Source organism: Xenopus laevis, chromosome 2L (assembly GCF_017654675.1).
Source record: "Xenopus laevis strain J_2021 chromosome 2L, Xenopus_laevis_v10.1, whole genome shotgun sequence".
NCBI classification, from domain to species: Eukaryota; Metazoa; Chordata; class Amphibia; order Anura; family Pipidae; genus Xenopus; species Xenopus laevis.
In genome coordinates, this window is record NC_054373.1 from 63,139,383 (window position 1) to 63,165,316 (window position 25,934).

The window sequence follows — 25,934 nt, forward strand, 5'->3', positions numbered from 1 at the left end:
ACATTCAACCTTAAATTCCTCTCCAGCACTTAAAATCTTATGGGGTTTAGATTCCTCCTGGCAATATATATCCAAGCAAAGTTCTTAACATTTACTATACTTTGTATGGCTCGAGGGAGTAAAAGTCTTTCGACTTCACAGGGCACTAGAACTGTGTGCCAATCAAGAGCTGGACCGTATATTCCTGGGTTCCCCAGCAGTTGCTAGGTCTGTTGTGTCTATTGTTATGCTTATGATTTACTCTTAGCATTTACACTCATTTGCCTCTCTCCTGCTGTTACTTTTCTTTGTTAGGCTCAGTACCCAAAGAAACAAGAATCCCACTGAAAAAAGAAGGTAATAGCTAATATACTGAAAAGGTCTATAGACCAAAGACTGGAACTAGGGGTATTAAGCAGAAGCACCAAGGGCCTTGTTCCATACCTCCCAACATTTTGGAAATAAAAAGAGGGACAAAAGAGGGTAAATTTTTTCACCACGCCCATTGTGTGGCCACACCCCCTAATTACCATGTTCATTTTACAAAATGTGATAGGTTATGAAAGTTTTAACATATTTCTGTGTTTTTTCAGTAATTACAGTTTTGCTAATGAAGGTGAATTGCCCTTTAAACTGTGTCTAAGTTCCCCCAAGAGACCTGTTTATCTAAATTGTTACAATAACTTATTTGCTCATCTCAAAATTGTTATAAAAGTATCTCAGTTGCACTTTGTGGCTGTTCTGGGCTCTCTGCCAAAAGCCAATTAAGTTAGAAACATTGTTTGTTTCTTTTTCTGGCTATTCAGTGCAGTCAGTGCATCTAGTCTGGGTAAAAAAGGGACACAACTTCAAATAACCTCTTGCAGTATTTTTTTTGTTGTTGTCCAAATTAATCAATAATAGTGCCACACACTTTCATGAAACATATACTACAACATCCATGAACATACATAGCTCGTTTGATGCCCCATGTGCACTTGTACCAGATCACTGTCTCATAGTAATAAACAACAATAATAATAAAACTCTTTTCTGGCCAGCCATGTTCTAATTCTCCGAAGATGATCAAACCACAGCAGACTATACAAGTGGCTCATTATTAGGCCAACTTATTTGTCTCTCTAGTCTTTACCCTTTTAATATCTGGTGGGTATCAGTCACTAACTCTGCCAGACACTGATTAATCATGCAGTGGCACTTGGTGCATGGTACTGACTGACACACTTGCTTTAAGTGCCAAAGTTCCTTTGTCCAGCTCTGTATAGCAGGGCCAGAACTAGAAGAATGAAGTAGGCAGCTGTGGGGAAAAAATGACAGTTTAGTCTCTCGACTACCATGGTTTGCTCTAAGCTTTAATGGGAAAGCAGGAGCAGTTCACAACGGGCAGTGGTGAAGGGGAGAGGGTTTGAGATACTATCAAGTCAACGCCTCTTGGCAACAGTGTACAGGTAGAAACTTAAGCTGGCAGAATCTTGATCAGCCCAGTATCACCTCAAAGTAGGCATATTTGGGAAAGATGTGCTCATTTGGGCATCTCGCATTCTCACTTAAAGGGGACCGGTCACCCAAAAAAAAATTGTTCCAAATCCTATTTTATCATGTTAGTCAAGCAAAATGAACTTTAATTACACTGTTTAAATTATTTAAATTTTGTTTCCATCCATCTGGGAACTCTTTTTTATAGCAAGTAGACAGGAGCCATTTTGTGGACACTGTTATTAAGGCAAGCCTTGCATCATCTCAGAATCTTGTTTGTGCACCAGAATTGGGAACCCGATGTCCATAAAGAGAAACTACCAGCCTGGCACCAGTCAGTCAAATGCAACCTGCACTATTACTTTGAATACAATTATCTGATCCACAAGTTAAAACCAGCAGCCCCATTATAATCATAGAAAAGCTCAGTAAGTAATGTAAGTGGGCAATTATCACCTAAAAATCTTCCCAATCAGGTTTATGCATAACAATAACTTGTAACTTCCCTACTGATTATAATATCAAGTGATCTACTATGAGTTCTGGCAAGCTCTCTTCAAAATCCTTTCCCTGGAAATGTTTTGGCATTAAAATTGTGCATGAATCGCAATGGGTAGTGAGATAAGTGTACAAGCACATGGAATTGTGAAAAAAGTGCTTGTGAATCAGAGCTTCTATAAAAAGCCACAACAGAAATAAATTCCACAGGATGATATGATTAATAAGGGAAGATAATTGTAAAACAGTGTTTATCATCCATTTGTTTTGAGTTAGAGACAAACATATGAGAGTCTGCTTTATTATCTGTACATTTTTTGCCTCTCTCCTAAAGGGATGCATAGCAAGTTATGAATGGTTTCCTTTGAACAGTTATGTTGCAGGCCTTCTAGAATCTAGATGATTAACACAAGGGGCCTGCTATTTCACAAAGAAGCATCCATAAAATTGAATGTAGCTCCAAGAAGGAGCTGATAGCTTAGTCACTTCTAGTCTTTGTGGTACCACCCTCTACCTGGTTCCAAAAGACTCAAAGAGACCAGCACCACTAGCTGTGATTTATGCTAAAGTACAAACAGCAACTGAAAAAGGTGAGCTCCTGGTTTTAATCAGTTGGATAGTTTGGCTGCCACATTGCTTAGGAATGTAGAACATCCTGTTTATTTATTATCCCTAGGGGAGATATGCTCTGAGTGCCTATGGAAAGCATTTTAGACAAAATGGCCACTTCTGCTCTTCTGTTTATAGGCAATTGTGCATCACAAGCATTGTTCTGTCTATGTGACAGAAATCATATGAAAACCAAACCTTGCTTTAAACTGCAAAAACGGCAAAAGATAATTACCCACAAATATAATTATTAGTGGTCATTTACTCTTCTCTGACCATAGTCCATTCCACAGTGCAAGCCTGTCACAGCAGTGATCTAATCAAATCAATACACACAATACAAGGTTTATCATCCTGTTGATACTATTTGTCAGAGGTGGACATATATCCTGGGTGGCTGCACAGCGACCCACAGCAGTATGTTGTGGTATGAATGTTGAGAGTGGGTGACTGTGAGTAGTGGAAAGTGTGTTTGAGTGTCCCAATCTGGACATAAATATACTGATAAAACTGTACTAAACACACTGATCCTGACTGTCACTGAGGGCTCACTTAACAAAGGGTCAGGACACACAGGCAGATTCGGGGAGATTAGTCACCCGTCAACAAATCTCCTCTTCTTTGGGCGACTTATCTCCCCGAACTGCCTCCCCACTGGCTAAAATGTAAATCACCGGCGAGATAGCACTCGAAGCGATTAGTTTTCTGAAGTCTCCCCTTCACGAGGAAACTTTGGATGACTTTGGAAAATGAATTGCTCCAAGTGCCATTCCGCCGGCGATTTACATTTTAGCCAGCGGGAAGGCAGGGGAGACAGTTTGGGGAGATTAGTCGCCCTGAAGAAGAGGAGATTTGTCCCCAAGCGTCTAATCTCCCAGAATCTGCCTGTGTGTCCTTACCCTTAGAAGTAGATCATGCTAAATGTAATACAGACCTAGAGTTGAAATAAGAAAGGACTGATATAAAAATTGTCCTGGGTAGGGGCCCACTGGGAGATCATCAAGTAAATGCCTGAACCTGGCCTGAGCAACTGGAACAATAAATAAAACAAATGGAGATACAAAGTAGCACACACCCAGCCACCCAGTTTGGATGGCTAATTACTATCAAAAAATTCAACCCTGACTTTTATGAAGGGGGCTTCTGATTGTTGGCCAGTATTGCGCCAAGTGCAATAAACCGATTAGCGGTAAATACCTACGGTGTAATTGATTGTGTTTTTTATGGACATAGTCCAACACGCTGTGACTGCAAATCACGCAGTGTGTATAATCACTGGAAGGTGCGTTCTGGATTTTAATCATTAAAATAAAAGTTATATTTATATATATCTGAACTAGGTTGCTGGGAGGTGTATAGCTAGCATTCAGTTGTGTGTGCTACTTTGTATTTCCATTTGTTTTGTTTATATGGATACTTGGTAATACAATCCTGCGGACTGGCTAGTTAGTTAACACTGTTGCAACTCAGGAGCTTATCACAACAACTGGAACAATATAAAGGTGACCATACCATGTATGCCCCTCATACTCTATCTAAGTCAAGTCCACATGCACAGGTTTGTCTGGCATATGGCAGACTTTAGGTTTACTAGCACATATAATTCCTTAAAAGTATAGTCATACTGCAAAATTATATCAACCTGTTTATTATACAGGTTTTAAATAAAAAATGTGCTTCCTGTAATAATACACATATATGAGGGAACTGTTATTATTCTGGTGATGTTCAACCCCCTAAAGTATCAGAGGTAATATTACATAATACATTTATTTGCTACAATGTTCAGTGCTACAATTTTCAGTGCATGCATTTGACCAAGCACTATATATCAAACAAATACAATCCATGTACAGGTCCAGATTGAGATGCATAATAGGCCCTGGCATTCAAAGTAGATAAGAGATCCATACAACCCCCACAGGCACAATAAATAGTGACTGTCTATGGCATCGCAGCCCCTTTGGTATGTGGCAAAATATACAGACTGCAAATCCAGGCTGCATCGTAATAGGTTTAATTATTAACTTATTTGCAATTTGTTCCATTTAAGCACTGGTGAGTACAGAACTACAGATCAAAGCAGAACTTTCCCTTTGCAACTGGCCTGGTTTAATACATTCTTTCAGTCGTATTTGACCTACAAACTGAATTTTTGAAACAGCAAAGGTGACCACAACAAAATACATTATTATACTCATAAGTGAAAATCTCAATTCCCAACTAAAGGTGAACCAGGAGCTCCAGAGCCAGGCATCATGTCATATACACTTATCAGCTTCTACCAAAGACTTTGCTGCTGCCTTTCACCTGCAGTAACCAAGACTCAGGGGACTCCCAGCTTTACCACTTTTGATTAGAGGGCAGGCAGGATCTCTATGGGGAATTGTGTAGCCCAATTTGCCAACCTTGCCCCAGTCCTGGCTCATCCACCTTAGCCTCTTTCATAGGAATCCAGGTTCCCTGGTTGAACCAGGCACCCGAGATGGCTTCTTTCTGTTCCACCATGATGGTGGCCCTACCTGCAATTAAAGGTATGCCAAGGACAGAATATTGCTCATTTACAAAAACAAACAAATGCTTAATTATAAAATGTATCAGCAATATATAACACATAGATAGAACAGTTCAGTATTAAAAGGAGAAAAAAAGTGCAAATTTGTATCTACACTCAGGAAGGGTAGTAGAAGGATAAATAGGCCAGATGGTTCATTTTGCAAACAGATTCCTTGTGTCATTGCGAATGTCAGCTTTTCAAGAATGTGATGATTCAAGAGTTAATGGCTCAATGTTAAATAAAAAATAAAGGAAACTATAAGGACACTATATGCTTGCCATGCAATTCCACAGAGAAAACAAGAGAGGAAGAGGAAGTTGGGGAGAGAATGTTGACAAAAGCCGAACAGCAGTGTCATTTTACTTTCAGCAGAGACAGAGGAGAAACAAATGCAACTTCAGTATTATTTTAGGCCATGGGGAATGAGCAACTGGAAGCTTTACAATATTGTTGAACTCCAACTCCCAGCACCCATGACACCTAAAGGCTTTTGTTGGGATGCCCAGAGCTGCAGTTCCACATGTAGAGGATTGGATTTACAGCTGTCATGACTGAACTTGGGCATTCTACATAGTTGTATTTGTGCATGTCACTTTGGGGATGTGAGCAAAAGATTAGTTGCTAAAAGGAGAATTCAACCCTTAAAGGGGTGGTTCACCTTTAAATTAACTTTTAGAATGTTATAGAATGACCAATTCCAAGCAACTTTTTAATTGGTTTTCATTATTTATTTTTCATAGTTTTATAGTTATTTGTCTTTTTCTTCTGATTCTTTGTAGCTTTCAAAAGGGGCGTCACCGTCCCCTTCTAAAAAAAACAAATGCTCTATAAGGCTACAAATGTATTGTTATTGCTACTTTTTATTACTGATCCTTCTATTTAGACTCTCTCCTAGTCATATTCGAGTCTCTTATTAAAATCAATGCATGGTTGCTAGGGTAATTTGGGCCCTAGTTACCAGATTGCTTAAAATGCAAATTGAAGAGCTGTTGAATAAAAAGCTAAATAACTCAAAAACCTTCAGTAATAAAAAATGGAAACCAATTGCAAATTATCTCAGAATATCACTCTCTACATCATACAGTAACAGTTATCTGAAAGGTGAACAACCCCTTTAACTAAAAAACCCTACCCCCTACCCTACAAAGACCCCCCTCCCTCCTACCCCCCAGCCTAGCTGCTAAACCAGAGAAATGCCCCAAACTTTTTACTTAAACCCTCGGTGCAGATTCAGGGATCACAGTTCACGGCAGCCATCTTCCAGGTCATCGGTAATCTGAGGCGGAGACTGGCGACAACTGCACATGTGTCGAAATAGACCGAAATTGCAGAAGTGCCGGAAGAAGACACGAAGACCTGGAATATAGCTGCCGTGGACTGGGATCCTTGAATCTGCACCAAAGGGTAAGTAAAAAGTTAGGGGCATTTCTCCAGGGTAGCAGCTAGGCTGGAGTGGGGGGGGGGGTCTACATAAGGTAGGGGTTTTTTTAGTGAAGGGTTGAATTCTCCTTTAAAGTCAGTCATTCCCAAGGCCAGACGATTTGATTGTATACAGAGGTTAAAGAAAACCAGGGGCGCTGCGCCAATGAAATGAGTTGAGCAACTTGCCTCAGGCAGCAGCATCCCACTAGTTATCAGGAGCGTCAAAAAAGCCGTTCCTGGTAACTTTAAGAGCCCAATTTCCGGTTTGAATGACTGTCCCCTCTGCGCTAACGTCCTCAACCTCCCCCCCCGGGCCTCTCTGCCGACATCGTGGAACCCCCCTCGACCCCTTCTGGTGCAAAAAGGTGAGCGCACGGGGGGGGCCTCAGGCAGCAGAGGGGCCAGGATCGCCCCTGAAAAAAACATAATATGTTATTTCCTGGTTGTTCAACAAACTCTTCCACGAGTCAATGGAGCTCATTGGCCAACATGATTTTTAATTCTGGATAATGATCACAATGGGACTCCAAATCCTGAGTAATGATTGGGCAGTTTTGCCAGAATTAACCCATAATATTCAACAGTATATAAAGCTAAAAGAGCAAGGCATATTTAGGCTGCAGCTGAAAATGTAACATATAAGACTCTGTATTCCACAATGACTCTGTATTCCACAATGATGTGAAGTCTAGAATAGAGATTATGGAGATCTTAGCTGAGCTGATTTTTATTTATGGTGGTGGTTTAGGGGATTTCTTTTAGTGTCAACAAAGGCATCACTTGGCACAGGGCCATCTTTACATGTGCAAGTATCAGTGTTACTTTAAAAAATACAATTATGAACTTGTTTTGTCAAATCAGTTATCACTACCCAGCACTTATAGCAGTGTGATCTTAAGAAACCATAGCAGAGCCTTTGACAACACACCAGACGCTGTTTCCATACAAATGAAATGCAATGTTTGCATTGCTATAGAGAAATAAACTTCTTAAACAACAGGTAGAAACATGCTTTATAACCAAATATAAGAGATTAACTCACCATTAAGGAATTGTAGGCTAATTGCTCCCTAACAGCTCCTTTGAACAACCACTGGTCTAATAACACACATATAGCCATAAATACAGAATTGTGGATGCAAACTTGCACAGACATATAAAACTGATATAATTAGATGCACTAAGTTTGCCCAAGTGCAGTAACCCATGGCAACCAATCAGCACATAGATTTTTTGCTGGTTTCTGTTTAAAAGCAAGCATCCTTTTAGTTGCTATGGGTTACTGCACTTGGGCCTTTTGGTATATATGGGGGAAAGTGGCGAAAGACATTATTTTGAGATGATGGCAACTATGGTACTGATGCAAGGCCCCATTATTTACATGGACCTTTACCTTAAAAAACTAAAGAGCTGCAGTTAAGCAATGCTGATATAAATTACCACCATCATGTCCAATTAGATCTGCTTTGCTCCAGTTTTCATTGCATACAACTACTGCTCATTGGCGCTTGCTAAGTGCAGGCCCAGGGACCCTTATTGTACCCCTTAGAGACAGCTCCAGCTTATGTTCTATGCAGACTCAAAATAACTGGCCCTTACGGCTTTGATTCGCAGAGAGCCAATCATGTAACAGCCCATCATAACTGTCAATACACTTAATGCAAAATCTGCACTCCTATTAGGAATTTCCGCACACAAATGTGCTAAATCACACTTGTGGGGTCAGACAGTTCTACAAATTGGTCAGCATACATGCCCCATCCGTATCTGAACTTAAAGGGGTAGTTTACCTTCAAATTAACTTTTAGTATGATGCGGACAGTGATATGGACACTAATATTCTAAGACAATTTGCAAGTAGTCTTTATATTTTATACGTTCTTTTAAAATATTTAGCTTTTGATTCAGCAGCTTTCCAGTTTGGAATTTCACAAACTATTGGGTTGCTAAGGTCCAATATATCCTAGCAACCAGGTAGTGATTTAAACAAGAGACTGGAAGATGAATAGGAAAGGCCTGAAAGATAAATAGTAAAAGAGTATACAATAACAATACCATTGTAGCCTCATAGAGCAATAGTTTATTCGCAGCTGAGGTCATTGCAAAACTTAGAAGTGGACAACCCCTATAAACTGCTAATTAATGGGCTCAAGTAGTCCAACAACATTATAGGGAATGATACAAGTTGGATATTACTGCTTTAAAATGACAGTGCCAGAAAAATAAAATCACAGTTTTTGAAAGAAGTATAATAAATGTATCTTCTCCATAACTGCTCCATTTGTATCACACATATATCTCCACAATCAATATGCAATACAAACAACCTCCCCCTCAATAATGGATACTACTACTACTAGAATTGTGATCATTCGTCACATTAACCCTTCCCTGGCTAAAGCTAAACGAAGGCATGCCAGCTTAGTTGTAGGAGTCGTTGCAATCACGTTTAATCATTTGTTCCAATAATGTCCCCAGCATCACATGCAGCAACTCCAAAAAGGCCCCATAGAGGCAGAGAAAGGGGAGCCCCGAGGCAGGCCAGAGAGACTGAGCAGAAGGCAGTGTGGGGCCTCACCCCTCTCCTGTACAGATGTTAGCTGGGAAGCAGCAATGTTTAAGAGGCCAGCGCTCCCCCATAGAACGTTGTCTGCCACCCCCTCATCCATGCCTCACACAGGGAGATGCAGCACAGCAAGCACAACACAAGCGGATTTACCTACCGGATCTCAGGAGCTGCTCCTGCTACAATGGCTACAGCTCTGCCAGGGAATTGCCTCCCGGAACCGCTGGGTTTGGGTTCTCCCCAGTCTCGGGGCTTCACACGTAACTATCGCTTCCAGGGGAGATCCTGGCAGTGGCAGGGGCTTTTCTCTCTCACACAGAGAAGTGGGAGGCGATCGGCATTCCTAGCGGCAGGCAGGGGGAATGCAGCAGCAGCAGCAGCCGCTATTATTATTATTATTAGCCAAGGACTCCTTCCAAGCAGGAGGAGGAGACATTGTGCTTGCACACACACACACATTGCTACAGACTGAAAGCCTGTCTTTGTTTTGCTGGTGATACTTCACTTTCTTCACTTCTCAGTTTCTCTTGTTGTTTTACGTATTAGTCGCGCCACAAATGTAAATCTCCAGTCTCCTTCTTTCTTTTCAAATGAAGCAAGATGAACGAAATACTGTATCTATCAGCCAAACAATGTTATAAGCAACAAAGCTCTAAATTTGCACAAGTGGATCTGCCAATCATTTGCCATAATTAGCTAACAGAAGGCAAATAGCTGAATGGTTGTTCTCAGTGGCGTAACTAGATGTTACTGGGCATATGCAAATCAGGATTTGGTTCGGTATTCGGCCAAATCTTTCCCCAAGGATTCGGGTGTTTGGCCAAATCCAAAATAGTGGATTTGGTGCATCCCTACTTTTTTTCCCTATAAATAACATTGGGATCAGCCATCATTTTTACCGGCCAGGCTGGTAAAATATTGGCCAGGTGACAACCCTACTGGGCCCCGCAGCAAATTAATTTTAGGGCCCCCAACATATCCAGAGGTTGTCCTGTTTTACCAATACATGTTGAAATTTCTCATTAACTAGGGCCATGTGTGGCCCCTATACGTCCTGGGCCCCCCTGAAGCCGCAGGGTCTGCTTCCTCTGTAGTTACGCCCCTGGTTGCTGTTGGCAAGTGCACTTCAGCACAACGCTTAGTAAATTAGCTCTTTTTTGTTTTTGGGCCACAGGGAGATACAGTGCAAGGTCAAATACAGATCTTGTCTAGTTTTCTATGGTGCATAAAATTTGTTTTAAAACAAAAATCAAAATGGTTCCTATGTGTTACTACTAGACCCAGGCAATAATGATGATTTGACCCAAAATCTGTGCCTTACAACCAACCCAGCACAATATTTCCACTGGCCTTTCTTTCTTATCAGACCTGTTAGGTATAGCCAGGGCTGGTCTTAACAACTGCGGGGCCCAATTGGGATCATTTAAGAGGGGCTCCTAAATGGAGTGTTGCTGGCTGGCACTGCGTTTCGGGGTTGAGAGAGCAAGCACATGTCTCTCCTGCTGTAACCCTGCCTATCTCTCTCTTGTTCCTTTGGCCCCCAACATTTCATGGCACAATGTGGTCCCCAAGCATTTCATAGCAATGGGAACTGTCACACCTAGCATATTATATGCAGTGTAGGACAGTGGCTACTGGTACCTCAAGCACATTATAGTCAGTGAAAGATAGTGTGTACTGGCACAAGCACATTGTTGTGGCATCATCATTGCTACTGTGGGTAACAAATATCCTGAAATTGTTTTCTTCCACATTTATCAGCAATTTTTCTGGAAGTGAGTAAAGTGCTTTCTGTGCTGCAAGGCTGGGCCAATCGGGTTTAAGGGTGGGCTGGGCCAATCAGTTTTCTGGGCTGGCTGGGTTGGGGATGGGCTGAGTCAATTGGGGTAAAGTGACCAGATTTTCAGAGTGAAATCTGGGGACAGGAGGGGGAGTGGTGGGGCGAAAATCACATCACTGCAAATTTTTAGACCACATCCACTTTGTGAGACACCCCCCCAAATAACCACTCACGATTCGGCCCAATTGGTCCTATATGCTTAAGGCCAGCACTGGGTATAGGTATAGACATCATCAGAGGAGACAGATATGTCAGCAGAGTGAAAAGAAATAATAAAAACTATGGTATGCCACCTGCCTACAGGTTTCAGACACCTGCACCACTACAGGGCAACTTATAGGCCTTTTGTTACATTATCTTAACACAAAGGTTTAAGCTTTTGAGGTCCAAAATTGACCCAGGACTCCCTTTAGCACATGGCAAGACTACAAATAGCAATGTGCAGGCCAGCCTGGGCCAACTCCTGCATATAGTTTGTGAGACACAGGCAGGTGCGGGTTGAGTTTCTCCTTCTGCTCTCCCTGTGATCTTCTTGTGAGGCTTCTTCTTCTGGCAGCACCTATTTATAGGCACTTGTCTGTCCAACCCCCCTTTGTGACATCAGAGATGGGCAGGTAGGACACGGGTCTGTAAATAGAAGTGTGGGTTTGTGTGCGGATTATGGTCTGGTGTGGGTCGACTTTTTACTAACACTAACTTCAAACATATGAAAGCATTTCTGAGTAAGGATTTCAGCCATAGTTCCAATTATATATAAAATATCATACAAGTGTTGCCCCAAAATCTAACTCTAATTGACCCCTAAGCAGAGTGGAAAATAGGGGTAGGCAAAAGAGGCAGCTGCCTAGGGCACAATGATAGGCGGCTCTGGGCAGCTAACTTTAAATTGTCTTCTGCCTACCTGAAACCAGGTTCGCACCCCTTACTCCCCTTCCTTCCCTCTGTCACCCACCCCTCCATCATGCTCGCCTCCAGGTTGACTAGGCCGTCTGCCTCTAAGATAGGCTTCCAGCAAATAGGCTTAGGCATCAAATATGTCACAAAGTGGCTTTCATGCTGTGCCCTCCAAAACAAGTTTCTCATTCCCCCTAGGGCAGGGGTAGGCAACCCGCGGCTCCGGGGCCTCATGCGGCTCTTCATCCTTCTTGTTGCGGCTCGGTCTTGTGGCTTTGCCTGTCATGTTGTCTATACAGCCCTTGCACCTGCTGACGGCTTCTTGAGTGTGCGATCGCGATAAGCTAACGGTTAGCTTACCGCGGTTGCACATTCAGGAAGCCGCCAGTAGGTGCGAGGGCTGTATAAGACATCACAGGAGTGACGGACAAGACCTTGCCGCAGCAAGATGATTCATCATGGTCCTTACTGTGGTCACACACATATTTTAAGGATGTCTATAGCCCTCGTCTATAAACAGATGAGAACACTAGCATTTAATAGGGCTATTCAGTGTTTAATTTATTTCAAAGTAGGACTACACATGCACATTGCACTTCTGTTTGTTGTATTCTGTTGTTGTAACAGTTAAAATTAAAAAAAGGTTAAAACTTTTACAATTTTATAAGCTATGTTATGTTTTGCGGCTCCAGACTATTTTTCTATAGTGGAAGAGGGGGCAAAATGGCTCTTTTGATAGTAAAGGTTTCTGACCCCTGGGTCCAGTCCCAAAGTTTGGAAACCACTGCACCAGGGCCTCATGTGTGTTTGTGTGTAGTTCATTACTTCATAAACTCCAACTCACTACTGTAACACAAACTAGAACAGCCAGGGTCGGACTGGGCTGGTGGGAAACAGGGAAAAAAGCGCAGTGGGCTGATTCAGACCCACTCTCTGCTGTAAACTCCACGTGCTTCACCTGAATTCCTCTGATCGCTGCCGCAAAAGAAAGAAGTGAAAGGTATGCACGGCAAGGGTCCCAGAGGGGGCAGACCAGTGGGCCAGTTTTGCGCTGATAAATATGTTGGTAAAGGATAATGAAAATAATCATGCTGGTCACATGGAATCAGTTCCATAGAGGTAAATAAGTATGAAATTCCTTGTGCTAAAGATAAGGATGGCCCAAAATTGCTATATATAACAAATAATATAACAGTCCAAATATATTTAGGTTGGCACACAAAATAGACCGCCATGTAGATGAATTGCAATTTAAGAAAGTAGCAATGGTCCATTGAGTGCCAGCCTAAATACATTTAAAAGCATGTGAAGGTCAGGTGCATGTGCAGTTGGATCCCATGTGTTCTAATCTCCTTTCACTGGTTATATTCAGCAGGAGCCCTATTTAACTCTTGTATAGGTTATTTATTTTATGTGTAGAGTAGAATCCCCATTGTATGTTTTTCAGGGGACAACACAAAATGGTGTAAAATCCAACATTATGCATTATATATTGGTGGGACCACAAAAAAATGGTGTAAAATGTGGGGAAACTTTGAATCAGGGAAGTTAAAATTGAAATTTCACTGTATCTATGTGACCTATATGTTTAATATATCCACCATTCTATTGTACAGCACTGCAGTATATGTTGGTGCTTTATGAATATATTATTAATAATAATAATAATAATAATAATAATAATAATAATAAATCTTCAGTCCAAGTATGTATCACAGAATTTTTATTTGGCCAGAAACATCCAGTTATAGCATACATTGAAGTCTATCAGAGCAGATTATATGGAATGCTTTTGGAACACACAGACCCATTCTACAGTAAAAAAAATGTGAATGAAAATATTCATATCTTTGCTATTAAAAAAATAAATCCTCCTAACGTAGGCGCATAATCCTCTTCGCATGCCCCACGTGGATGCCATATTCAGAAGGAATGATTAATTGCTTTGCTCCATGTACAAGACAAGTCACAATCAAATGTAACCATTTATAGCATTAATTCGGTAGCTGTCCTGTACATGAGACACTGCACTAAGGGCCGAACTTCAAGGAAGTCAAGGAACAAGATAAATGTTTAAAAGGCCTTTGTTTTCCATTGAAGCTAATTGGTGTCAGAGGTGCTATATTACTAAATCTGATCAGACTTTACGTTACAGCATAAATTGTGGCAGGGACCTCATTTCTACCATGTATTGAAACTCCTACCACTTATGTATTTATTTTCACATAATATTAATAATAACTGTACACCTGTTTGTTTACTTTACCTTGTAATGCACTGTGTATACTGTATTTGTGGTGCTATATAAATATACAACATGGAGGATTTTGCAGCATCTCACAAAACCTCCTGATATTAAGGAGCAGAAAAACTAAAAAGACTGATTCAATAAGCTACGAATGTGCATTATTACAAACCCATTGCTCTTTTGGTAGGGAGTTAGAGTACAGAGCTGCCACCATACTCCCTAAACTCTTTAAAAACTCCCCTAAACTCCCATAAATTCAAAATTCGACCAATCAAAATTTATTTAAAAAAATAGAATTTTTCAAACTCGGATGTATTAAATGGACCAGAAAACTCAAATCAATTTTGAATCAAATTCAATTCGAGTTTTTTGTCCGAAAAAACTTGATTGTCAGGAAGGCTGCAAACAACTCCAAATTGATCCGTGTATGTTTCCCATTGACTTAAACAGCAATTCGGTAGGTTTTAGGTGGCAAATAGTCAAATTTGAGTTCTTAAATGGCCAGAGCATGATAAATCTAAAAAATCTAATTTAATTTTCTTTAAAAACTCAAATCGAATTTGAGTAACTCCATAGTAGACTTTGACAGATTTGACTATAAAAAAAATTAGAATTTTCAATTCAACCCTTGATAAATCAGCCCCTTAGTATGCTATAGAATGGCCAGTTCTAAGCAAATTTTCAATTAGCAAAATTGATCCCAAGCAAACAGATTGCTGAGATTTCTGAAAACTGGAGAAAAACCACAAATAAAAAAAATTAAAACCAATTTCAAATTGTCTCAGAATATCACTCTCTAGTCTACATCCTACTAAAAGCTAATTTAAAGGTGAATAATTCCTTTAAATATGATCTAATGTAATAAAACTATTTCAGACTATAAATATATGAAAGTTACAGTTTATTGTATTTACCATCTACTCTTTTAATACAAGTTTTGCAGTTTCCTGTTGTTTTTACCCTAATACTTAATAGGTTGGGGGGGGGGGAGATTGAGCTGGGGTATTTTCTGCTATTAATACAGCAGGTATAAATTGTCATTAATCAAAAATAGAATTACACTAAGGTTACTGCTAAAGAAAAAAAAATACAAGAATAATACAAGAAAAAATTTGTGTCTGATGAAAGAATATATAGTTCTAATGTAGCAGAAGCCAACTGATGAAGGGACCTGTACATGCAAAGCACTGTGGAAAATGGAGTATTAGCTGAAAAGCAAGTTGTTTTCGGTCAATTATAAATAAATTTATATAGGAAAGTGGGGAGCCAGTTTTCAAGAAGTCACATTTGGCTTAGTCTATTCCCAGAATTCATATTGCTTTGCATTATTTAAAGGCAAACTTTTGCTACTGTTTGTGTTCTAATCATTATGAATGTGTTGTGTGAAATCACTTCCTTAGCTTTACATGAACTAATCAGAATCCCTGCCCTGTGTAAAAACACATACAAGGGGGAAACTGGATCCAATTGGAAGCTGCACTATATTGCCAAAACTCTCCAAACACCTGTCTCTCCAGCATCTCATTATGAAATTTAGGGTATTGCTATATTAAGGTGGTCATTGATTTGCTGCTGCAACAGCATTTACCCCAAGTGTTTTAATAATAGAGGAAGAAGATCCTGTGGGCACAGGGAATCCCAGGCCACAGGGTCTGCTTCCTTTATAGTTCTGAAGAAACCCTCGCTTACCAGCCACTTGTCTACCTTTTTAGGATGGTCTCCGGGGAGGGAGGACTCAGAATTAGGGATGCACTGAATCCACTTTTTGGGATTCGGCTGAATCCCCGAATCCTTCATGAAAGATTCGGCCAAATACCGAACAGAATCCGAATTTGCATATGCAAATTAGGGGAGGGAAAAGGTGGAAAAAATGTTTTTTACTTCCTTGTTTTATGACAAAAAGTCACATGATTTCCGTTCCAACACGTAGTTTACATATGCAAATTAGGATTCAGATTTGGTTAGGCCATCCACAAGGATTCCGCCGAATCCTGCAGAAAAATTCAGAATCCTGGACGAAATCCCGAACCGAACCCCGAATCCCCCACCCTGTGTATTAACTTTTTCTCCTTTTAGATGATAAGCTCTTTTGGGCAGGGTTCTCTTTACCCTCTTGTATTGGTTGTTTTTGTATGTTTTCTTGTATGTATACAATTATTTACAGTACAACACTGCAGAATGTGTTGGTGTTATATAAATACATTTTAATAATAATACTCTATGTTGGAACATTGTTGCTGGTATTTGCTTCCGATAAGCCACAAGAGCATTATTTTGAGCAATCAAGTCTGGCTCACAGACTGCATTCCATTTGCTGAGTTTGGGTGAGTTAAGGATTCTATGCAGGCCAGTCACATTTTTTCCAGCTCTGTCTCAGCAAACCATAAAAACCCCCGTGCTACAACAATAATTCTTGTGCTGATGTTGCAGCAATCTGCAGCAAGTCCAACTGAGGACATGATTTTAGAAGAGGTGCCAGTTACACGTGGGCACAGAGTGTACCTTAACCAGTATGTTGTAGTATAGGATTTGAGTTTGTATATTTTCGGCCAGGAAATAAATACATGCCAAGAATCCTCTCAGTAGGTCTAAGAAAAACACAAAGCACTTCTCGCACACAGAAGGGAGAACACATCTGCTTAACAGCTCGACCACTGGAAAAGTACTGTGCCTGAATGACATGTTCTCATGTGCACAAAGAATTATTAGGTCTCTTTTAGAAAGGATTCCTGTTTTAATGGAGTAAATGATGGGATTAAAAGAGGCAAGATAGCCACCAGAAAAATAATATGTGTAATTAAGTTGGTCAGAAAATATAAATTTGAAGAGAATAAACATAGCGCCTCAATGGTTTCCATTTAAATTATTCGTTTGGGTTGAAAAAAAGTTCAACCCTTCCACACAAAGCCTAGTGCACATACAGTACATGCACACAGTTATACTGACCTATCTATACACTCACATATATAAAATATACATATATATATCAAAGAAAGAAAGGAGAACAGGCAGTTGGCTTCTGGAGTAGTTATGGGAGGATTCTCTTAGCAAAATAACCTATGAAATTAATGGAAGTCTAGCAGTTCCTAACTAATCTTTTTAGGGTGAATTTATTTAGTTCAATTCTGGGACTGTCATACATTTAAATAACACTATATTTTGACATATTAGAACTCAACACTTTGGTGCATAAGATTAGGGGACTAGGATTTAGTTAAAATGGTTATGTATCCAGTATCCTGGGGGTGATACTTTTTTCTCTTAAGATTGCAGTATTGTCTATGTCACAATCACATGAACTTCCACGCTCACCTCACTTTAGCCAGTGAAGATTCTGGGTTACTGCCTGTTTGCACCCATACAAGCAGACAGGAGCTTCATTTGCATTGCAGCTAAAGAAAGTGGGTGGCTGAGTAGGTAACACACAGGCCCGGATTTATGGAAAGGCCCGGGCCTAGGGCGGCAGGATTTTATGGTGGTGGCATGCTGCCCAACCACACCCACATTGGTTCAAAAACACTGGGGATGCGCTGGAGATACAATCATTTTTTAAATTTCCCATCTGCCAATCCCTATTGCTCTGGTCCAGATGATGAAAATTTGCACGAATAAAGGGGAGGGGACAGGGTTGACGAACAGCAGTGGGCAGGCCCGGACTGGCAATCTGTGGGCTCTGGAAAATGCCAGAGGGGCTGCTGCTACAAGGTGCCATAAAAAGTCAGTATTTAGTGGGCTGGTGGAGGCTGTTTGGGCCTCTGAGTGGGCTGATTGGGGCTCTGTGTACCTGAAATGCCAGGGCCTATTTTAATTCACAATCCGGACCTGGCAGTGGGCCTAGGGGCACCCACAATGTAAATCCGACCCGGTTTTAGTGAATTAGCGTTGTCCTGGCAAATCTACGCCTGGCAAAGTGTTGCGATGTGAGCGAAGCCGTCGCTGGCGAATTTCCGCAGGTCCCTTTGTCTCTTACCACATAGCACTTAAGTGCTTTGTCCTGATATGATTCTGTATATATTTATTATACGATTTGTCTTCCCTGTGTAATATATATATACTAATCCAAGAAGATCTGCACTCACAGGTCTTATTTATATAAATAAAAATGTTTTTATTGCAGAGCTTACAGCCTAATGTTTCGGCCTCCACCGAGGCCTTTCTCAAAGTGCATTGGTCACACACAAGGATGCATTATAAACATGAACTGGCAGGAAACTGCAATGCCATATAGTAATTAACATAATTAGGAAATTACTTATCACGTGAGAAACCCCCCTGTATGTACGGACCACATACATTAATAACCTGGGGTCCCCCAATAACCTGGGGTTTGTCTCACAATATGCATTTGTTCACAATATGAATTTAATTTTTTGATTTAGATATATGCTTTCAATATATTATTGTATGCACCCTGTTTGTTTGTGACATTTTGGTGAAATTAATTTATTAGCCTTTATAAGCACTTACAATACATTCACGTAGTAGTGGGACTTATCAATGGGAATTGAATACCTTATCACATCACTGGAATGTAACACGGGGGCCACAAACTAATTGAGGTGTAGTTTTAGGGGTAAGTAATGTATATAATTTCCTTATACACATAGATATGTTTTGATAGTGGCAGTGGGAGTGGTAGTGACAGTAGTGATGGTGGTTTGGGTAAGGGTTGTCTTTAAGGGAGGAGGGAACTGTTCAGACCCTAACGATAGCACTGCTGGGTGAGGACAAATTTGTATAATGATTTCAAAGGGGTGAGGAGGACAAGCCACCGGGATTACAGTTATGTGGCCTGTACATACACTTAGGATAGGGCTATCATAGCACACAAGGCTTTCTATTGAGAGGGCTAAAGCTGGCCATAGATGCAGGGGTGATCCTGGCCCCTCTGCCGCCTGAGGCAGCAGCAGTTGCTGCTGCCCCCCCTACCCCAGAAATTCGCTCTTAAAGTACCAGGAGCAGCATTTTTGCTGCCCCTGGTACCTAGTGGGGCGCTGCTGCCTGAGGCGACAGCTTCAACTCGCCTCATTGGCGAAGCACCCCTGCATAGACGCAAAGATCTGATCGTACGAATCGAGGATTCGTACGATTTTCGAACCGTGTGTGGAGAGTCCCGACATTTTTCGTCCGACGGAGATTGGTCGTTTGGTCGATCGGACAGGTTAGAAAATTTCTGTCGGCTGCCGATAATATCTCAGCGTGTATTGGCAATCGTACGATTTTCAGTGGGAGACTGTCACTAGCTTTGGTTGGACATAGATATCGTACGATTGCTGTCAGGGGCAGAACATTGCTGATCTGTTCTTTAACTAATCTGACTGGTAAGACTTTGATCTGAATGGTTAGTGGCGGGTCGGGAGATGGGAAAGTCCGATCGTACGATGATTCGTACGATCGGATCTTTGCATCTATGGCCAGCTTTAGAGAGTAATGTGTCCATTTGACAATAGTTACATCGTCACAATTTGCAACATAAGTAACCCTAAAAACTTTTGAAGTTGGACACATAAGTAGTTTTTTAACTAGTTGAAATGGATATGGGCAACTTTGTGTTTTGTTTTTAACATGTTTTTTTTTTAAATTTCTTTTTTATTGCTTTTTTTTCTTTTTAATAAACATACATTCACATCTTGAGTACATCAGCTTTAACATCATCCATTCAGTTATCTGTTAAGCAAAATTGACATGGACTATCAAGTTCAAGGTATATGTCAGATAAGCCTTTACATGGATTTGAAGTTTTCAGAATACCGGGATGTTAACAATCATACAAATAAACAAACATAATACCCATCAGTATTGTTTGAGTCATTATTCCTCTATCTTTTCCCTGGCTAACTTGGGGGGGGGAGGGGGGTTATTTAGGGAGGATGGGAATTTTGGGTTCCTTGAGAATCTGTTAAATAAAAGTCTAGGGCAGGGAGGTGCTCTGTATGATCCAGGGTGACCATATTTTTTTTGAATTTGTTTGGGCAGCCTCTCTGAAAATATAATAGCTGGTATGGAGGGACAGCATCATCGACCATTTGTATCCATTGGCTTTTTTGTAAGGGGTGAGCTGATTTCCACCTCATAGCAATGAGTCTTTTTGCTTGTATAAACAGGAAATTAAGGAGAGTCTGTTCGGCTATTGTAGGGGCAGTTTCTTCGACTTGGTTTAATAGTACAGTTTCAGGGTTTAGAGGGATAATAAGCACTAGGATGAGACCAATAACATCTATCACTTTTTTTTCCAAAATTTCATTATTTTTGGGCAGAGCCACACCATATGCATGAAATTTGCTGGGGATTGAGAGCATTTAGGTCAAATATCTGGTACGTTAGGATTTATTAAATGGAGTCTATGGGGTGTCAAATAGGTCCTATGAAGGTATCGGAACTGAATCATTTTATCTTTTGAGCTAACAAGTTTTGAACTGTGTGTTTCTAGAATATGTTCCCACATTTCTGTGGTGAGCTGTGGGACGTCCTGTAGCCATTTGTCATACAGTTTTTTAAGTATAGGGTTTTTTGGGGTAGCTCCCGTTCATAAGCTTTCTTATCCACAAATTTCAGCGGTAGGGGACCCGGTAATCGTCTGGAATTGGGAAAGACAGTAAGAAGAAACACCAAACACCGAAGCAATCTACTTTATCACTGCCTAAAACACCGTCGGTGACTACATTTTTTGAGAAAGCTGAAGGTGATGAACATACGTAGAGACGGGACAAAATGGCGGAGGCTCCGGCTCGTACCCCAAGCCCTGATCGCTCGTCTAGCGTGTCCCCTGTGCCTTCCACGCAGCCTGACATACACGAACTGCTTGCACTGTTACCGACTAAGGCGGACCTGCAGGACATGGCAAGTACCGTCAAGGCTTCACAAAAAGCAGAATTGGCGGGTATTAAAGACACGTTACGGGAGATTGGCGAGAAGTTGGGGGAGATGGAGGCGCAGACCATTGCGAACTCAGCGGCCATCAAGAGAACCGTGGAACGATCGAATGATCACCACAAGCATATCTACTTCCTACGGCGTCAGTTAGAAGACCTGGAAAATCGAGGTAGATGCAACAACATCAGAGTGCGCGGTGTCCCTGAGACGGTTACAGGTACTGAAATTGAAAGTGCGCTACAGAGCATTTTTAACTCCATTTTGAATAGGCCGCTGGACACTCATAGAATTTGACCGGGCGCATAGGGCCCTAGGCACGTTACAAAGAAATAAGAGACCGAGGGACTTAATATGCTGTTTACACAGTCACAAGCTGAAGGAATTGATTATGCAAAAAACTCGACAGCCGGCCAGATTACGTTTTCTAACCAAAAGATAGAGGTTTATCAAGATCTGGCTTGGATCACTTTGCAGCAGAGACGTGCCCTCCGACCTCTAACAAAAACTCTACAGGAGAAAGGTGTAAAATACCGGTGGGGATATCCATTCGCTTTAGTAGCGCATAAAGACGGACGTTCTTATACCCTGAGAGAACCTGATGACTTACACCAATTCTGCAATGATCTGGGCTTGCCGGTTCTGGAGATTGAAGACTGGAAACAACTGATATACAATGGAGACGATCTGCCTGTGCCGAGGATGCAAGAGTGGGAATCGCCATCGAAGAGACATCGGGCTAATAACAACAGAACCAAAACCTGATCGAATTGAAAGGCCTTGGGACTTCTTCCACCCCTCTCTTTCCTGTCTGAACAGGGACGGTGTTCTTCCGTGATAACGGGACTTGCTGGTTCATGTGACTTGACTTTGCTGTTCCTTGATAAGTATTGCATTATGTTTTTCTCTGTTTTTTTTTTTCTTATCTTTCCCTTTTTCCCTTTTTTGCTTCTTTTTTTTTTCTCTTATTATGGGCCTCCCCACATTGTGCATCATTTTAGGGTGATAATTGGGCTCTATCATTCTGATTTCTTGTAGAGTATGCTGTGGCCCTATAACAGTTTGCTAATCTCATACCTATAGGTACAACGCTGCAGGATATTATTACTGTTTAATCGTGCGTACTTACTCAATGATGTGGAAGGTCCGATGCGGAGACGGGTTATAGCGTAATGGCGCACCTAGATAGGTATAGACGAAAAGCTTTGAATTGTAATTGAAGGTCCCGTCTACGGGAGTTAAGGGAGGATATAAATATGATGATGATGTGGGAGCTACGTTAGGCATGTAAAGTGACAGTATTTTCTGATCACCTTGTTGGGTTTACTGGTCCATTTCACGTACCCTAGATATTCTATCCGCACCGAACATTCCCCTCATAACATCGTAGGGAGGTGGCGGGACATTTTATACCCAAAATGGTTTTTTTTGGGGACGACACCATGGCGGATAACAAATGTGCGGATAATAAATGTGAACGGCATTAATACATTCCACAAGAGAAACTGCTTGAAGCTGGAATTGAAGAGACACAATATACATATTGCACTGTTACAAGAGACTCACATCAAATTTAAAGCCACAACGAAACTGTATTTTAAGGGATATACTAATATTTACATTAGCAAACCTCAACAGAGCAAGGTTCGCGGCACCGCGATCATGATTGCTGATTGTACAAACTGGATCCTTACAGATCAAGTGACAGACAAACAAGGACATTATAATGTAGTGAAAGGATTCATAAAGGGGAAACAGTACACAATCGCGTCAATATATATTCCCAATGTGGGACAGCACCAGGTTTTAAAGCAATTTCTACAGTTGATGGAGCACTTTGCTGAGGGGTTTGTTCTGATAGAAGGGGATTTGAATTTTGCACTCGATCCAGCCATAGACTGCTCTACAAAGAGGTCCTCTCTCACAGCTAGGTGTCTCTCACAGTTAAAATCCCTGATTAATAGTCACCATCTCATGGATGTTTGGAGAATTCACAATCCTACACTTCGGGATTATTCCTTCTACTCAAATGCCCATCAACAATACTCCCGCATTGACTATTATTTAGTACCACATTTCTGCCTACCGACTATTCTCAAATCTTCCATGGGGTCAATTACATGGTCGGATCATGCCCCACTTTTCTTACAGATCACACTCACTGAGCCCAAAATGGAAAAGTGGCATTGGAAATTGAATGAATCGCTGTTGAACGATAGCACTGTGATGGCAAAATTTAGAAAAGTACTTCAAGATTATTTTACTGAAAATTGCCAGACGGATACTAATCCTCAGATGATATGGGAAGCTCACAAATGCGTGATTCGGGGAGAGCTAATAAAAGCTGGGCCGTACAAAAAAAAAGGAAAAATATAATAATTTGCTATCAACTCTGCGGCGTTTAGAAACCGACCACAAAAAGGCTCAATCAGCGCATCTGCTGCAGCTCCTCACTGACACGAGAAAGCAATTAAAAGCTATTCTAACTAATGACACGGAAAAAGCTATTTTCTATCAGAAACAGAGATACTATGAGCACGGGAACAAGTGTAGTAAGATGTTAGCTAACGCACTGAAACGTAAACAGCTATCTACTCAGATTACGAAAATCAGGACATATAAAGGTGATACCACGACAAATACTCAGATCATAGCGCAAACGTTTAGGGAATTCTACCAATCTCTGTATAATCTGCAATCTTCTGAACAAAATCTAAAGTCCCAGACGGCGGCAGGCGAAGACTATCTCCGCACATCAACCTTGCCACTGATATCAAACGAACTCAGAGATCGGCTGGAAGCCCCGATTACCAGGGCAGAAGTTGAATTGGCTATAAAGAAGACACCAAACGGAAAGGCTCCTGGCCCTGACGGATTTACCGGCCTCTACTATAAAAAATTTCAGGACATTTTACTCCCACATTTTACGGCAAATCTCCAGACTACACAGATTAAGGGGACACTACCGCCAGATGCTACGATGGCATACATTACATTGCTTCACAAGAAAGGCAAAGATCCTCTTGATGTGAAAAGCTACCGTCCCATATCGCTGCTAAATGTAGATACGAAGCTCTATTCCAAAATCTTGGCGAACCGCCTACAAACAGTGATAGCTTCATTTATTCACCCAGAACAGGTTGGTTTTGTCCCTATGAGAGAAGCACGGGATAACACACTTCGAGTTTATAGAATTATGAGTTATTGTAAAAGGAATAAAATACCTCTGGCCTTACTTTCGACTGGCGCGGAGAAGGCCTTTGACCGTGTATCCTGGTCTTTTCTTTTTCAGTGCCTTCAGAAGGTGGGTCTTGGACCCCAATTTATTCAAAGCATCCAGATCTTCTACAAAACTCCCAGAGCTTGTATCAGGGTCAATGGTTCACTATCGGAATCGTTCGAAATCAAAAATGGGACACGACAGGGATGCCCGCTGTCTCCACTTTTATATATTATCTCTCTCGAACCATTTCTACATAGGATCAGAACAAATCCTGATATCACCGGGGTTCCAATAGCTCATATTAGACATAAAATAGCGGCCTAGGCCGATGACATGTTGTTCTTTGTCACGAATCCACACATCTCCTTGCCAAACTTGATGAAAAAACTGCAGCAATATGGATCGGTCAGCAATTTAAAGATTAACTATCAGAAATCGAATCTGCTAAACATTTCTTTATCAGCCTTACAACTAGACCATTTAAGGCATTCTTTTGCTTTTGCTGTGGAGAATAAGTCCATTACGTATCTGGGAGTTAAAATTAAGGCTATCGTGGAGGACGGAGTTTCGGCTAATCTACTTCCATTACTAAAACGAACGCAGGGGGACCTTGCTTCATGGGAGAGGCCTGGTTTTTCATGGTTTGGCCGCATGAATATCATTAAGATGGATGTATTGCCACAGTTCCTATATTTTTTCCAAACCATTCCCTTTCAAATCCCGAAACACATTTTTCAAACACTGAATGCAATGATCTCTCAATTTGTATGGCACAAGTAAAGACCCCGACTAAAATTAAATTTTCTAACTCAACCAGGGGTAAAGGGGGGGTGGGGTTGCCGGATTTTTGGACATATTATCAGACAGCAGTCCTACAAAGAATGCTGGACATTTGGCATGCATTGGACACAAAACTATGGTTATCGACAATAAAAGAAGAAACGACGATACCACTTACCGTGGATAGAAAAGGATAACAGGCTGCTTACAAAACCATTGAACCCGATCCTTTCGACTATTTTGCATACTTGGGACACCTTGAGAGGGAGACTGAATTTGGTTCACTCCAATACTAGAATGATTCCGGTATTACACAACGCTAACTTTCCACCGGGATTACGAGTGACTAACTTTAAGCAATGGACTCAGGGGGACACATTGTGGGCTTTCCAGCTTATGTGTGGAAGGGAATTTAAAAAACTGGAAGAGATCTTGCAACTAGATAGTATCACTTCACTGGATCGCTTGAGATATTATCAGGTTAAACATTTCTTGATGACAGAGGGCACACTGAGTAATGGAAGTGGAGATGATACAGCCTTTGAACAATTGTTCACAAAACCAGTGCGATACCCACATGAAATTTCTTTATTGCGCAAAGTCCTCTCTGAAACTCAGGCCTCTCCACTGGCCATTTTCAAAGGGAAGTGGGAAAAGGAACTTCACGTCACATTTGCTGAGGAGGAATGGTCCTCTATTGTCGAAAGATCATTTCGGACAGCGACTAGCTCCAAACTGCAGGAGCACAATTATAAAATACTCTCTCAATGGTATAGGGTACCTACAAAGTTAGCGAAAATATACCCGAACCTTCCAGACACATGTTGGAGGTGTAGACAGGGGAGGGGGACCTTGTCCCATTTTATGTGGGCTTGCCCGGGAATACAACCTTACTGGTCGAAAGTTAAACAACTGATATCTAAGTTTACGGATCTGACGATTGTTGATTCAGCAGCTTTTTTCCTACTTCAT

General features: G+C 41.2%; 1 protein-coding gene across 9 annotated transcripts in view; it reads right to left on the bottom strand.

The window, feature by feature from the left end:
• cuedc1.L (CUE domain containing 1 L homeolog) overlaps window positions 1-9,482 on the bottom strand; it is a 92,743-nt gene extending 83,261 nt beyond the window's left edge. For 5 of the 9 annotated variants that reach the window (XM_041580843.1, XM_018244771.2, XM_041580844.1 and 2 more), the window contains exon 1: window positions 9,265-9,481. The gene's annotated coding sequence lies outside the window, so the exon portion shown is untranslated. Of the gene's footprint in view, window positions 1-9,264 lie in introns of all 9 variants that reach the window. The other 4 variants (XM_041580848.1, XM_041580850.1, XM_041580849.1 and 1 more) reach the window with 2 other exon arrangements.
• Window positions 9,483-25,934: the final 16,452 nt, after the last annotated feature.